General features: G+C 38.2%; 1 protein-coding gene across 1 annotated transcript in view; it reads left to right on the top strand.

Annotated features, from left to right (window-relative positions):
* The window catches only part of LOC129717529 (uncharacterized), a 199,475-nt gene that overhangs the window by 66,700 nt on the left and 116,249 nt on the right, over positions 1-16,526 (top strand). The gene's annotated exons all lie outside the window — the stretch shown is intronic.

Genomic DNA, 16,526 nt, shown 5'->3' on the forward strand with positions numbered 1-16,526 from the left:
AGAGCAAATCAATACGCTCATGCTAGAAGAGAGCGACAAACGATTTTTATCTGTTGAGCTACCTGAACGCACTGCGGCGAAATCTGAAATCTCTCTCTTGCGAGACAATGAACTATGGTGTACTTTCTCACACGTGTGGACATCACGCACAATAATTACACTGCAGAGCTATCTGCGGTGCGTTACACAGTTGGATTCTTGAGCATGGCAGAAGAGGAAAAGAGATTGGGAGAAAAAAAATAGACTGCGCTGCTCGTGCCGCTCGTGCCGGTCGAATTCACTCTGGTGGAATTCGTTCGAAGCTACACGAGGACTACATTTTTGCCCGGTAGGTTTTTTTCACCTTCCGGACTACTCGCCAGTGGACACTGTTGTGCACTTCTGTGTTTTCTCTGTAGAGTGATTCACCCCTCTTATTTCTATCAGATGTGGGGTGAGCTGGAAGTGTGTTTGTCTCTCTGTAAGCTGGTTGAGACACTTTGGAGTGAGAAAGAAGCAGTGTGCTGAAAGCATTTGCTGCACGCAGGCACATACTGGATGAGAAGTGCGCGGTGAATTTTTTCTCCTCTCCTTTCACATACTGAGGAGAATGACAAGCCTGTCCACCATATTGCAAAATATGTTACAGCAATGGTGCCGTTACTGATTCGCACAGGGCTAACCTCAATTATGAGCCGATTCCGTTTTTTGTCCAACCCACGTGTTGGACCCATTTTCTTATGACCCAGATGTCATTCATTTCTCTAAATTTTATGACTAATCGACTTTCAAATTATTTCTTCTGATAGCTTTCTGTGTCTAAAGCTCAAACTTGCCCGAGTTATATAATAACCCTGGCGTTGGTGAACAATGGTAGGAAATGATACGACCCGTGCGTCGTTTCAGTTGTACGAACTGAATCAGAATTCGCCGATTTTCAGCCCAAGCGCTGCGAGAGTATAACCTAAAAATCGATAAGTATAGCAGAAAAAACGACCCACGTGTCATTTCCGATGAGTCCAACCCGTGCGTTGAAGACAATATCCAGCACGGCACTTCAATACGACCCACGTGTCGTTCTCTTTGCTCAATTAACCCTGGCGTTAAAAGTTGCTGGAAGGTGCTCAGTGCTGCCTACCAATTGAAAGCTTCGTTCCCAAATTTGGTTATCGTGAAAATAAATTTACCTCTTCGATAGACGATCCGGTTCGAAGGACCAGAAAATGTGTGTTACTGTCTCTGCTATGCGACTGCTTCGTTTGAAGGTTGCGAAAAAAGTGAAAGATTGGATAGCCATCTGACAGTATGTAGATACTCACGTACTAGATGTGTGCCAATATAACAGTTCGCACAGTTGTGATACTCGGTTATACACCAAAAAGAATTGACTGTTTATTCAATCCTCAACAGCATTCTGACAACGAGATGCACCCACCTTTATTTCGCCTTGTTTTTATTTCGTCGTCTGTTGCGCCTCTTTAAATGCGCCTTTATTTTGAAGACAATGTTGATCCGCCCTTTAATTCCGCCTGTCTACGAAATATTTCGCAAATAAGCCCGTTGCTCCAAAACAAAGTAAAGGGCCTGGTTCCAAAGTATCTTTTGTTTTGGATAAACTGTTTTGTCGCCCTTCACTAAAAACTTGATTTCAATAATTTTATCGATTTGTACAAAAGCAACGATTCTTGCCATGAATTTCGTAAGTCTTTTCGTGACCAATGGTGTAAAAAACGATTTGTTTACATTTTGTTATTTGCGCCCTAATCGCGAATCACTCCGGAAATACTTGTAGGCTCAATAAGACGAGGGACGGCTTAATTTTATCAACATCGACGATTTAAATGACGGAAACGAAAACTATGATCAGTTATCTATCGAGTATATAAAATAGCGTTCATCACAGAAGACACTTTAAATAAACAGCAATCGAACAAAAAACCACCTAAATTGTTACCATTCAGGTGTTATTTGGTCACTAAAGAAAATCCTCTGCAAAACAGATGCAAACTGATTAAAATAGGCTCGGGGTGATTGAAATAGTGTCCCTCGATTAGTAACATCAATATTCAATAGTAAAAGTTTGCTAAATCAGTTTTTTGACCTGAAAACAAGTGCTTACAGAGAAATTCATACAATTATGTTTGTGTTTCACTTTACACATTTCGAGTATTTCATCTCAATACACAGAAGGCTGTATAAACTGCCTAACATAGGTTCCTTACGCTAATTGAGTTTGAAGAAAAGAATGATCTCTAGTCGCACTTAGTCTAAACGAGTATGAAGAGCCGTGAAAACTCAGCCGAATTCGCACTGAATGCCCGTTTTAGATTCACTTGAGTAATTAAGTGGTTTTGATGTCACCATCTAAGAATGTCCGTCTCAAGTGGCAACCGTTCTTGAACTGCAAACTTGCTCAGTTTTGTTCATGATTGAGGCTGCGTCACTTATAGTGACTGTGGTGACAGGTAGCCTGTATAAAACGCTCTCTGGTCTGCTAGTCTTTTCAATCTTCAATCGCATAGCTTCCCAAGTCTCTTGAAGATAACGTGTTTGTTTCATTTTTACTGTTTCAACATTTTCGGAAAATTTATTACTTTGAGTTTTGTTGAGTGATTTTATGAATTCGGTTAGTGTGCTGTACAGTGAAATTCAGTGATGGCTGACAATACACCACATTACCTAGAAGAAACCGGTTTCGGAAAGTCGGCGACTCGAATATCATATTTAATTTTCAACTATCAAAATGGTTAAAAATTTGAACACGTTTCAGACCCTTAAATTACACGTGACAGTATTAAATTGCGTTGCGTTGCTTCACAAAATCTCAGCTAATTCTATTGCGTTACCCAGAATGAGGCGCGTGAAATATTTCGTGATATATTTCATCGGAGATTGACAGGTCGTTACAGAAATGGAAATCTTAACTATATGAAGGTGTGCTGCGTCTATTGGAAGTAAAAATTGAGTAGGTTGGTTGTAATTTTCGAGAAAATTCGCTAGCGAAATGATTATTCATAGCACTGTCTCGGAATGATGGGAAAAGAAATGTTGGTTCGGCCCTCATGTGATCACGAGAAAATCATTGTGCTTGGAAACAATATAAATTGAAATTCATTCTTTGATAGTCATCTTCATTTTTTTTTGGCAATTACGCAGTCTGTGTAGAAGCTATGTGACGCATTAAATCAGTCGTATATTGGTACATTGACGTTGGATTAGTAAAACACAATGTGTGTTGTTGGAGGAAATGAGCTAATTACAGTGGCACATTGAATAGGGTGATTCCCAAAATTACAAATGTAAGAATGGTGAACAAAAAGCTCGGAAAAGCGAAATGGGTTACGGGTGTCGGTTGTTTATCGACGTTAATGAGTGCTATAACGACAGTGAAGGTATTAAATTCTCGAAAACAAGTAGGACAGATCGTTTCTTGGTGCTATTCACCTATTTTCAACCTTCCAAGTAAAAAAAATCACAATATTTTTTTGAAAACATACATGTTTGGACATTTTTGTTCTTCAACCATTGAAATTAATAATTACACAGCTAAAGCCTTTACTTATGATTCAATTCTTTCAGAGCTTTTTTCAGCGTTCAGAAATTGCAATTTCACGTCGAAGAATGTTTTCTATCAAAATACATATATGTCGCCGTGTGAGTAACGAGTTCGTAGAATACGAACCGTCAGAAGACATTTATTCCGTGGCTTCAAATCAACATGATTTAAGTTTGCACAGAGAAAGATGATCCTGCTCTTGCCATCTGTTCAGTAAAAGTGGATAGAGTGCCCAGTATTAACATATCCAGAAAATCTTCTCAGGGCGGAATTCAGACCAATAGGATAGCGTTACAAGAGTAGTAGTGTGGTAATTTCAATACAATGCGGAGATTATTTGGTCCACATTCCCATCAACTTAAAGTTTTATAAAAGATGAAATCGTAACCTTTCCGCACTGCAAGAAAGGCAACACCGAACGATAAATTTCTCCCGCACTGACCTACATTCTCAGTGCAGAGTGTTCTTCAAGAAACCTTCACTCCGAAGCTGCAATGATGAATAGAAATTGTTTATTTTTCGAGGGTACTATATTTGATAACATTTTTAGGCGCAAAAAACTTTTCCTCCTTCCTGAAAAGCTGCACGCCACAAGTATACGGTAGCAATCCACCACCACCCGGATATTTTCATATACCGAAGGAAGGTGCATTGCAACGAAATGACTGTGTGAACCCACAAATAATGTACTGCACTGCGCTCTAAGACTTGGAACGGTAAACTTCACCACATAAGTTAGAACTTCAACTGTGGATAGTGAGGAACGCTTGTTAGTGTGAAGCGTAAACATGGCGCAGGGGCGAAGTATTAGCAAGAAACATTTTCCCATCGCTGTCTCTGCAGTGTTACATGTTCCATCAAAACAACTTCCTTTCAAAGTCAACTTCATCAATTTTAAATGTTCTCGGAATCAATTGTGTCATACATTATGTAGAGGATGAAAGGAAAGGAAAGTCTACTTTTGCTCAGCGCTGGATGCATAAAAAGGCAATTTATTGAGCGAGTGCCTTGGCTTGACAAATGTTTAAAGCTCCAATAAGCATGCTTTACTCTGGTTGGAATCAAATTGGTTTGTTCTTAGGACATATATATTTCGTGATAGAATTGAGACAATGCCATGTTCTAGTTTGTAAGGCAGCACTTGTATCATCTTCAACGGATGTTAGTAACAACAATCGAGCTATATAGAGTGCATGTTTGCTTCGGAACATATCGTCAACAAATGTCACATCTTTTCTCAACATGACATCGTGAAGGTGTTTATTTTGGGAAATGGACCGTATTCGAGAATTCTCGTTGTCTGGCATTGCCTATTTAGAGTGTTCTGTTCGGTGGCTCTCTACAGCCTTTCGCCAATTGAAAGTTGTAGGCAAGCGACCGCTTTTCATCTCATATACGGGAAGAAAATGTATAGTTTGTCGATGTTCCGTGCAAATGCACACGACCAATCGTGCAGGTGAAATTCCGAAGATTGCTTTCTACAATATCTACCTGTAGAGGGCAAATTGAAGAACTGAAACCAAATGAACAAGATTTAGCAGCTCGATTACTGACAAGAGGTCGTTTCCAAGCAACGTGGTCATTAGGAGGAAGAGTGGGTGGGGAAGCATTGTCGAAAGGCTTTAAATGACCGTATAAAGGATAGCGGAAGGATTAACCATCTAAATTGAAGGCCCAACTTTACCAAGAAACATTGTAGGAAACCGATTAAAGAAACTCTGAAAGCGATATTTTTTTTGCTAGATTCCATTCCTGACCCAACGTCTAGTGAAAAGCGAAATAATCTGTGTGATACGCGGCATATAAAAGACTAATGAGGCGAGACATTGCTAGTTAGTGGTGTGTATCGAAATCTGCGGTTAACATGAAACAGCGCAAACGTAGAAAAGACAACCCCCGGAAGTTCATGACGGTAGCGTTACCTCGTAAACGACATGAACACGATGTTGATGAGCGTCTTTCTTGATGGGGTGACAAAGTCACATTCTTGCTTACTGATAAAAAAAGGCTCTAAGTATTTTCACGCTAGATTACGAGGTTTCGCTATCGATTCTTGCGTTCTTCCAATTCGCACAAGTTTTAATTTTAACTGATTGCGCCCAACAATTCTGCGAAATCATAACGCAATGGGTATCCAGTGAATACATTTCATTATCTCGATGTACACAAAAGAATCACAAAAAGTAAACATTTTCACCAGCGTGGCAAGCATCAATTACATCAATTGATGATGTACTTTAATTCTTCATTTGTTTACCCACAGATTCGTAAGCTTAAGGCAACGTTTTCGCACGGCCTGGAGGATTTCGCAGTATCACTGGCTTTTTCTAGTTGTTTCAAAAGTTTGTTAGCGATTTAAACTGTTGTGATTGATTATGGCATTCTGAGTTTTATTCGAGTCAAATCAATAAAGCATAGCTTTGAAGTAATTTTATTTCTGACTTCAGTTCAAGCTACTTGTTCCTGCTTGACTGTTTTTGCCGTTTAAGTCTGCTGATTCATGTGATTTTAGCAAATTTGAAACTGAAATTTTGAAAATTTGAACACGTTTCAGACCCTTAATTTTCACGTGACAGTATTAAATTCCGTTGCGTTGCTTCAGAAAATCTCAGCTAATTATATTGCGTTACCCAGAATGAGGCGCGTGAAATATTTCGTGATATATTTCATCGAAGGTTGACAGGTCGTTACAGAAATGGAAATTATAACTATATGAAGGTGTGCGCTGCGTCTATTGGAAGTAAAAATTGAGTAGGTTGGTTGTAGTTTTCGAGAAAATTCGTTATCGAAATGATTTTTCGTATCACTGTCTCGGAATGATGGGAAAAGAAATGTTGGTCCGGTGCTCGTATGATTACGAGAAAATCATTGTGGGGTAACTCGATAGTTTATTTTGCGGCTAACTCCGTTTTTGCAACTAAAAAGTCTTGTCGCCATTTCTCTCATATTTGCGATAGTTGTTGGTGTTTTCAACATTCACTCTGTTTCATTCGCGTGCTACACAGAGCAGAGAAAGGAAATTTCGCACTCACCCATCATTTATTCATAAATCCATACGCAACGAATATCATATTTGATGAAGCTTAAAGTGCTTCCAGGTGATAAACCGAAGATTACCGCACTGCGTTTCCGAGATTCATTCGCTTGGGTGCCAAGCCGATACATGCCTATATTGTGGTGTTTTTACCAAGTTTGGGTATTTTGGAGTAATCCTGTATTTATGACTAAATTTGGCACGATGAATAATGACGCAAATGTTTAATCTATGATGCAATTTTACCATAGATTTTACAACCAAAGTTTTTAAAATGTAATTAGGATCATGAATTATAATAAGCTTTTAGCATTCCGTGGTGCTCCCACAGACCGTTATTATTAAACAATACAGTAACGGTTCTTAGTACACTATTCAATTCGTTATAACGTCCTGAATCTCTGGTCAAAATTTCAAAATCGTCGTACGGTACTTTTTTGAGTAATGCTCTTATGAAGGTCGTAAATTATAAAAAAGTGATATAAAACAACGAAATACCTATTGTATAGCACTTTTTTCAACCACCATTTTATGAAATAATTTCCAAAATAGTTTCTACACATTCCAAGGGTTATATTTCAAGACATTAACAATTGGTGGAAAGATTTATTTGAAAATCCCACAGTGCACAGTGGTCTAAGCCCGAAAAATCGTGATCGTTCTAGATTTGACTGTGAAAAACTGATTTTATGTACTCAATGTCTCCAGCAAAATTGTTTCATAGAACAAGGCCTTACTTCTGGCGTTTTGAGTTTTTCGATCAATCCGCCTAACAGTTAGATGAATGAAATATTTTTTCTAATTCTCAATATACCAGATTGCTTCATTAAGCAAAGTTGTGGAGAATTTTGAATGAAAAACGTACGTTGGACACGACAAAATAGAGTTTTTTGTGGAACACCCCTTATTCGGTTTGGGGAGAACTCTTGCTATAGCAAAGTGGACTATGTTCGGTGGAACGAGCAAAGGGAGCAAACGTCAATCAATAAACTCTTGGAAAAGAACTGGGGTTTGACGTTGTTCCTTGCCGAGGACGAAAAACTATAGCAGAGTTCATAGTGCTGGGCTCCTTCAACAAAAACAAAAGCAATTAATTTTCTAAAATTAATTCTCAATATTGATCATAACACTTGGAAAAAAATGAAAAACTGAAAACAAAGAAAGATTACAGTTATCTAACCATTCCAGTGAATTTTGGTGCCCCTAGCTATTTCAGTTACGCGACAAAAGCTCCCACCCACTCCAACGCGAACGTTAACTGTGCGCCTCCTTTCACTGTAGAATCGGTGGAGTCGCTAAGTAAATTATTAGCCAGCCCTCTAGGGCACGAGCTTAGGGGGAAATTTGGATCTAGAGCTCGATAGTAATATTCTAGTGAAAAACTTTCTTCTACAAAGTTACGCAAAAATGACGATGCTACAACATTGTAGAACGTCGTTTAACTCTATTACAAAGACAAAAAAGTTAGATACTGGATTTCATAGAAAATTATAGAAAATTTGGGTAACTCTAATTTGTGATTGCAGAATAGTGTGCGCTCCGTTATATGTAACATGGTAGTAGAAGAAAGTTTTTCTCTAGAATAATACTGTCGAGCTCTAGGTCCATTTTTTTCCCTAAGCTTGTTGCCTAGAACGCTGTACTTGGCGTCTCCATTACTCCAACAGTGAAAGGAGGCGCATTATAACGTTCGCACCGGAGTGGGTGGGAGCTTTTGTCGCGGCACCAAAACTCACATGAAACTGAAAATCAAAAAAATGAAAAACGGAAACAAAAAGTAATTAGGAAAAAACAGACTTGGCTGAACTAGGAAAATAAGAACTCGACCTTTCTCGTTTAGTCCGCTGAACCAACAAGTTGCAAATTTTAACTGAAGGTGACCATAGTGAACCAAGAAGGTGATTTATTCAGTAGAGTCAATTCTTAGGTTAACAAAAGTGAATAGATTGAATCTCTAAATAAGTGAAATGTATTCTGAGTAATTTTTGTGACGTAAATTGGTGGACATTTGGGAATGGTGTGTTTGGTGTTGATGAGAATTCTTTCACAGTCGTAAACCGACGACTACGTAAAGCGTAGGGTAGTTTGGCTGGAAATTTTACTTCTTTGAGAACGGACGGCCCGAGAAACTACGGTCAACCTCGGATAGCACACGAAATCATTCCATTTGAGGTTATCGTAGTGCAATCAATCGAACTAGGATGATTCCCTGGTGGTATCACTAAGGGTACAACCAGAGTGCGTGGTCAACGGTAGTGGAGTTCGACCTCGCGAAGCACCATCCCGTCAACACCTGGATGCTAGAAGTTGCAAATGGTCTGTCAGGGGAAAGTCTACCAGAACCAGTGTGAATCGCCCAGACTAACGTCCCGGGAAAAGGCGCTTCATCATACGTAACAACTTTGTAGAAGAAAGTTTTCCTCTAAATTATTACTACTGAGCTCTAGATCCAAATTTCCCCCTAAGTTCGTTCCCTAGAAGGCTGTTGAATAATTAACTTAGCGTCTCCATAGATTCGACAGTAAAAGGAAGAGCACGGTTAACGTTTGCGTTGGAGTGAGTGGGAGCTTTTGTCGCGTAACTGAAATAGCTAGGGGCACCAAAATTCGCAGGAATGGTTAAATAGCCATGATCTTCAACTTTTTTCAGTTTGAGCTCTAGGTAAAAACCTGTGTTGACCAGTGTAATTTACCTGGAATCGATCGCTGAAACGTGGGGTTTCCGTTAACTGTCGCCGAAACGTAGCAGAGTTGGCAGCAGGCTTCACCCATTCTCTTGAGTTTTGTTCACATTTCCTCTTCTACCTGTCAAACGCTTTGGAGAACTAGACTATCTCTCACACAGAGTGAGTAACTAACCACATTCAGTCATTTTCACTTACAATTATCGCGTGCGAGGGGTAAACAAGTGTTTTATCTCTCAGTTTGAGAGGGAGCAGATTTCGTTAGCTTCTCAGTTACTAAAATAGGAGTAGACCAAAGAACAACATATGTAGGTTCACATTGAAGCCACATCCTAACAGATTTTGAATTTAATATTACAGGAAGATTCAGAACTCACCATGGGTGCGTATTCTGCATACTGTTTGATCTTATACCGAGAGCGATGAAAACAGTAACGCAATTCTTGGTTATCGATGAGCAATTTATTTCACTTATCTTGCGTCTCGGTGTAAAATGTCTCAAATAAACAAACAATCAAACAAAACTTATCTTGCGTGTGCGGATGAGCTATTAACAAGAGTTTTACTGGGCTTCTGATCTGTCAAATTAAGAGTGTTTATTCTTTAGAGAAACTATACCTCTGTGCTCTCTCAACAGCAGATGGTGTGATGCACATTGAATGTAAGCTCACAGTTGTTATGAAAGGGGGAAAAATGTTTTCTAATTAAGATCAGTATGAGCAAAACGAAGCCTGGTTGGCAGCAATGGCAAAAAAGCGGTATATTATAACATCTAATTTACTATATGTTATTTTTTACCTCAAACTGCCAGTATTTGTAAATTAAGGCGAGTCAACGCTACATCACATCTTTCAATTTATCGCCAAGTATTGAACGCCGTATCTTAGGCTGAAAAACTCCGAGCACTCGTCGATCAGCATTCTTCAGCGACTAGGATTCATATCTCTTCAGCTGTTTCCAGCCACCAAGTAGACCAGCAATTTATAAGGCATTAGTTTTGTGCGAGTTCAGAAACTACGGGACTCAAGCTGGATAATAACTCATCCGATGCAATCCGTCAAAGCAAGAAGCATATGAGTTTTCGTTGGAATACCTTTACCATTCGTTTGCACGTTTGCTATACGTATTACACTTTCAAGGGCAATGTTAAACCGTCAGCTGAATGTGAATGGATCTGCTATCTGTAAACCTCGAATCCATGGTAGAGCGACTCTCTTTTGGCAACCATTAACGGACTCAACCTGGAAAACAAGATACCGATGAGCACCTTGTAAGTAGAATATGGCAAAATGAGATCTTCAACCAGTCATTCGGCATTCTTCCATGAGACCAGGTTCTCAAAACAATAAAGTGAACTGCATCGTGCCGTCTCTCGACAGCCGGTTTTAGAAGTTCAGCCGAGATAGCATCAAGTTCACAGTGAAAATATATATTAGTTTATTCCACGAAAACGTTTGTTATACATACAAAACCTTTTGTTATTTTCTGCAACGAAACCAATGCGTAACAAATCGTCAGAACTGTCAAAATTGTTACAGATTTCTATTCGTATACGTAACGAAAGGTTAAAAAAATGAACACAAATCAATCGTACAAACAAACGCTGCATGATGAAAATAGTACGAAAAATTAGTAAGCTTACGCAGTATTGTATACATTATACGGAAAGAAAAATAACAGAACACAAGAATTTCGTTCAAGTAATTACTCGTGCTTCCGTTTTTTTGTGGCACGTACAAAACAACTACTTACTTCTACTAAAACTTTCGTGCCACTAATGAACCTAATTAGTACAATTTAAAAACTGTTCGTAAGCTTTCGACTTCAACGGATCTTTCGTGAATAATTAAATTATATGTCGTACAATGTACAAACAGTTATGTACGCTGCATACATTTTTCGTACTACTCTGAACCCACTGTGCTATCGCAAAAGAAATTAAGTTGTGTTTTTCACTCAGTGTTATCTCCTATGGAATTACTCCATTTTTTCTTCTAAACCATTAAAACACCATGCATAGCGTAGGCTGTTATATTTTTTTAATGAATTCTGATTTTTTTGAATGGAGGAAATTTGCATAAGGTTTTCAAATTACACTTATAATTTATACTTGACGGTAGAGGTAGATTCATATGAATATTTTTAGATCAAGATGTTTTAAATAGACAAAAATTATAACAAGCAGATTAAATTTCAGGCATCGGCAGCTGGTTGCGTAGTTTTCTGATTTTCGCAGCTAAAAAATATGAATCTTCTGATTTTTGCAGCAAAAAATATGAATGAAATTAAAATACTATAAGGTATCCAGCCCTAGGGTTGTATGAAATGGTGACGAGTGACTTACTGTAGTGTTTTTTTTTTGCGCAAACAACATTTAACAGTTACAACGAAGTAAAAGTCATTTTTGTTTTTTGCTTTACAAGTTTGTTTCATTTGCCAACAATTACATTTACTGTATTGCGAAGACAGCTAATCTAAGTATATTATTTCATTTGTAAAGTTAAAAATAAAAACCTAAATTAATCCACCTATCGGTCAGACTCAGCCTTTCTAATTCAAACTTATTATTTGTAAAATTAGATTTACATAAATGCTTAAATTCAATAAAGGTATATTCACTCTTTGGGTTCTAAAATATTGATGTTGTAATTGAATTAAAAAAAAATATGTGCTTAAGAAACAGCGTAATAAAAGAAATGACTCTTAATTTCGAACAATTTAATCACGAGCGATACCGGGAACGTTCAAATAGTACGATACCACATTTAAATCACGTTGAGGCCATATATATTGATCAAAGCAGGTATAGTGTTGAATAGTCTTTGAATTTCTTTTCTTCTAAAACTTTTGAACCACATATCAAATTGTTATTAAGTTTGTTATTTGTAAGTTTGTAAGTATTCAATACATAACGGTTGCTCAAACTTTGAAACCACGTGTTCAATCATAATTCATCTGTGAACTCTTAACTAGCCGGTTCATCTGATATCAATATTGTTCAAATCGGTTGTTTAGTTTCTGAGATAATGAAGTTTCGTGATTTTCACATTTCGATACATTACAGACGAAGTTACAGTCCGATTACAGTAAAACTCAATAGGGTGTTATGAGACAGCTAGACCTTTCATTGGACATTAATTTTGTGGAAATCGGTTCAACCACCTCTGAGAAAAGGGAGTGAGTTTATGTAGCCTTCGGAATATGTTTCTTTTCATAACTGGATTTCACATTTTTGAACATAACAGGCAAAGTAATAATCCGTTTGCAAAAAAATCAATAGGTTCTTATGGAGCAATCAGACCTTCCATATGACACTGATAATATGAAAATCGGTCCAGCCATCTCTGAGAAACTTGAGTGAGATTAAAAAGTCTCCAGAACACGTTTCTTTCCATAACTTCCGAACCAAAAGTTCAATCTTCATAAAATTCAAACGTTGAGGGTTTTTTAGGTAGCCCGTTCATTTGAAATTAGTTTTGTTTAAATCGGTTGTGTAGTTTCTGAGATATTGATGTTTCGTGATTTTCACATTTTTATACATAACCTCGAAACTAAAAATCCGATTACAATAAAATTCAATAGGGTCTTATGGGACAGCTAGACCTTTCATTTGCAATCAATTTCATTGAAATCGTTTCAGCCATGCCTGAGAAAATCGAGTGAGATTGGGAGAGCGTTACACATACACACACATACAGAAAATGCTCAGTTCGTCGAACTGAGTCGAGTGATATACGACATTCGGCCCTTTTGAGCACTTTTATACCTTTAGTTTTTGCAGTGATTGCTTTACCTTTCTAGGAGAAAGGCAAAAAATATCTTACAATGTTGAAAAAAAAAGATTCTGAATAGATCCTAGAAAATGGACAAAAAATTCACAAGCATTCGCTGGCTCTTACTCTTCTATAAATTAGTATTTTTAGAAACTTACTCGTTCGATATTATGTCGGTCACGATTGTTTAGTGAGTATCGAAGATAAAAAATAAATAAAAATAACATATAACCGTTGCAAAAATTATCAATTCTCGTCGAAAAATTTATGGTTTTTATGATAATCATATTCATGAGATAAACTTTATATCGCCATCAGTAGCAACATTGCAGGTTTGATTGAAAGCGAATCGGAGTCGTGCCCGCTGCAATGATAGACGACGAGAAACCAACGGCGCTCTGCTCCACATATACAGTAAGGTCGATTTTACGCGGGTTGCTTTCCTCAATTACTCGAAAACGGTACAAAATATCGACCTTATTTCAATCACGTTTTCCGTTTTAGGCCGCGAGTGATCATATATCAGTTTAAAAAAAAAACTCCAATTTATGGTGTAAATACTCAAAATTCAAAATATTGCATTTTGGTCTCTAGATTGGCCACTATCATATTCAAACGAGGTTTAAACATTTTAGGACGGTTTTGTTTGTTATATTTGCAACTCAAAAAAGTCGATTTTTTACGCGGGCCCATACAGATTTGGAACGCATCCCCCGCGTAAAAAACGACCTTAGTGTACTCTACGGTGCTGTTGCTTTTACCAGCATGTTTTCTTTCAAGACATCAGTTTCTATTACGCTCTAACAGCTGGATCAGAAATTGTTCAAAGGAAGGGGTTTGTCAGCAACCAGTGTGTTGCGACGGACTTTCTTGACGGGGCGAGACGTACCTGCCGGAGAGAACGGACCGCTGTCAGCAACCAGTGTGTTGCGACGGACTATCTTGACGGGGCGACTTCACGACCAGATAGGATCCGGACAAGGGGACGAAATCGGAACAAGAAACTATTTTTCACTCGTCGATTAAAGTTCGAACAAATCTTGAAGAGCTATTTATTTTATCGACTGGTTTGTTACAATGGTTGTTAAGGAATCAAAATTTTTCACTGCTTATCCGTGCATGGCTTGCTTGTCGCCAACAGGGTTGTTACAAACTTTTCGAAAAATCTTTACCGTCGAGACATCAAATCAGTCTAGGTTCATGAAAGCAAACATAAATTGACCTATTGGGACGGGGAGACTCTGTCAATTTTTTTTGGATATTGATACAGAGAATATCACAGGGATTGGTTGGTGTCTATTCATGTCGTCTATGCTAGGAATTCTCGCATGTGATTGGGTCATTGTTCGCGTGAACTTGTGCTTGACGCTTTTTATCGATTTTTACCGTTTTGCAATGAATTTGCAAAAAATTGTTCAACATTTTATCCATCATGTGTTTATGCTGTTATTATCGTTTGAAATCTGATGCAACTTTCGCCAGTTTTATGGCCAATTTTACAGAATGCATACTAGTATAGAAAACAAAGACGTAGTCCCACGTCGCAAAATTGTGCAGTTCTATATTATGGAAACCAAGAAGTATCAAACTTACCGTTAAGTTTATTGAGTAGTAAAAAAATATATGACTTCGTTCTCGCACCAACGTATTTCAGTTTGTGGAATTCTTTATTTAGAAAATCTTACAAGTGCTCACGCTTGGTTAGATAAGCCATGTTGAATAACTAGTACGCTTTGCTGTCTTTGCCTTTGCGACTTAGGTCGTGTATAAACACAGCTTCGATCTATGAGAGAAATTATAAATGAGTCTAGTGACCAACCACAATTAGGAAACAAATTTACCATCCGATAACCATCTGGATTTTTGGACTGTGGTCAAGCGCCAAATATTTTGCTTGGCGATTGCAGGTTGTTCTGATTTTGTGTCATGTTAAACCGTGTTGCAGTACACCGAACCCAATGCACGGGTTTTTTTTTTCATAGCTCATGGTAGCCATTTCATACCTCTGAGCTTCGTGCTTTTCTCCAAGCTTTGTTTGCGGTTGAAATTGTTCTTCTAAATGCGATATTTGTGGTAGAGTCTACCTAAAAATTTTAATTTTTATTAAACACTGTGGGCAGCTTGAGTCACATTTTCAGAATTGGATAAATTTCCACCCGTCCGTGCCCACGCCAATGGGAAACAGAGGACTGAGTGTATTGGAACGGAAGTTTGTATGTCCTAATAAGCAACTCACCAATGTTTTATTCCCAGCATGATTTCCTGGTTTCCTGGTATTTACAGCGATCAATCTCCGGAACGATAATTATCTTGCAATGGAATTAAAAAAAAACATTGGCTTCTAGTTTTTTACGCAACAACCGTGTTTTCACGTAGCAACCGAGTGAAGCAATGGCGACTAAATGAATGAACGCTTCGTGATGGAATCAGGGCTGCTAGTAAATATAGGTATGTACAAAAGTTTTTGTATAAATATCATTATAATCCTCGTTCGTACGAAAGTACATTAGTGAATTGTACAAATTATGCGTAATGTTGCAATTCTATTCGATAAGTTGTAATACGAATGTTCTATAGAATCAACAAAAGTGTTGTACAATCTACGAATTCCATTTTCACGAAATGTGCGTTAGAGGAATAACGAAAAAATATTATCAGTGCAGAAGCTGTCTTCAGTTCACTGTTAGCTTTCTAAATCTCCTCCTATTGATGGTATTGATGGTTCCACAGCTTGTGCGTCATTCACAATCCTCTTGCTGCTCTGGGTTTTGCAACTCTTGTTGCAACTCACTACGAAGTCTGAAAATGTTCCTTCCAGCTGTCTGCAACCGTCAGTTTGTCAGTAAACAAGTTTCTATCTGTGGGTTCATGTTACTTATACAGTTGAACGTTCATTTGAGGCTCCAGAATCTGCATATACGTCGTAAGAACTACTGCGTAGGTTAGTACATGCTTCGAAACCGGGAACCTCGGTTTTTCTGATTGACAACCCGTTTGCATCTTCCACTTCCTAATTCGTTGGTCCAAATTACTGGCATAATCTGCAGCTATAAGATCCGCTTTTAACCGTCTAATATCAATACGCAATGTCCTATCATCGCGAGATTTCAGTAAATCTTTTCCTCTGACTTCCCAGCAATAAAACGGACGCCTCGTTCTTATATTTTGCACCATTGCAACAGATGTGTCAACCGGAAGAACTTTATGCAACCGGGTCTTGTTACAAATTCCAAATGAACCTTAATTGATGTTAATATCCTTGATACGATGTTGTGTGTCAACTATGTTGCTCCTCAACCCTCCTCCTTAACATTGGCCGGATCAATTACCCACCCCTTAAAACGATTCAGAAAAAAATTTATACCACTTGTGCCAGTAACTTTCCACTAATCGTCTCTTGGTCGTTCCGCTTTGCTAACGGTAAGTCGTCGGGTTGAGTCCCCCAACAGTCGGTGGTTGCCGACCATATGGCATCATCCGCCGGGAATGGGTTAACTAGAA

Source organism: Wyeomyia smithii, chromosome 1 (assembly GCF_029784165.1).
Source record: "Wyeomyia smithii strain HCP4-BCI-WySm-NY-G18 chromosome 1, ASM2978416v1, whole genome shotgun sequence".
NCBI lineage: Eukaryota > Metazoa > Arthropoda > Insecta > Diptera > Culicidae > Wyeomyia > Wyeomyia smithii.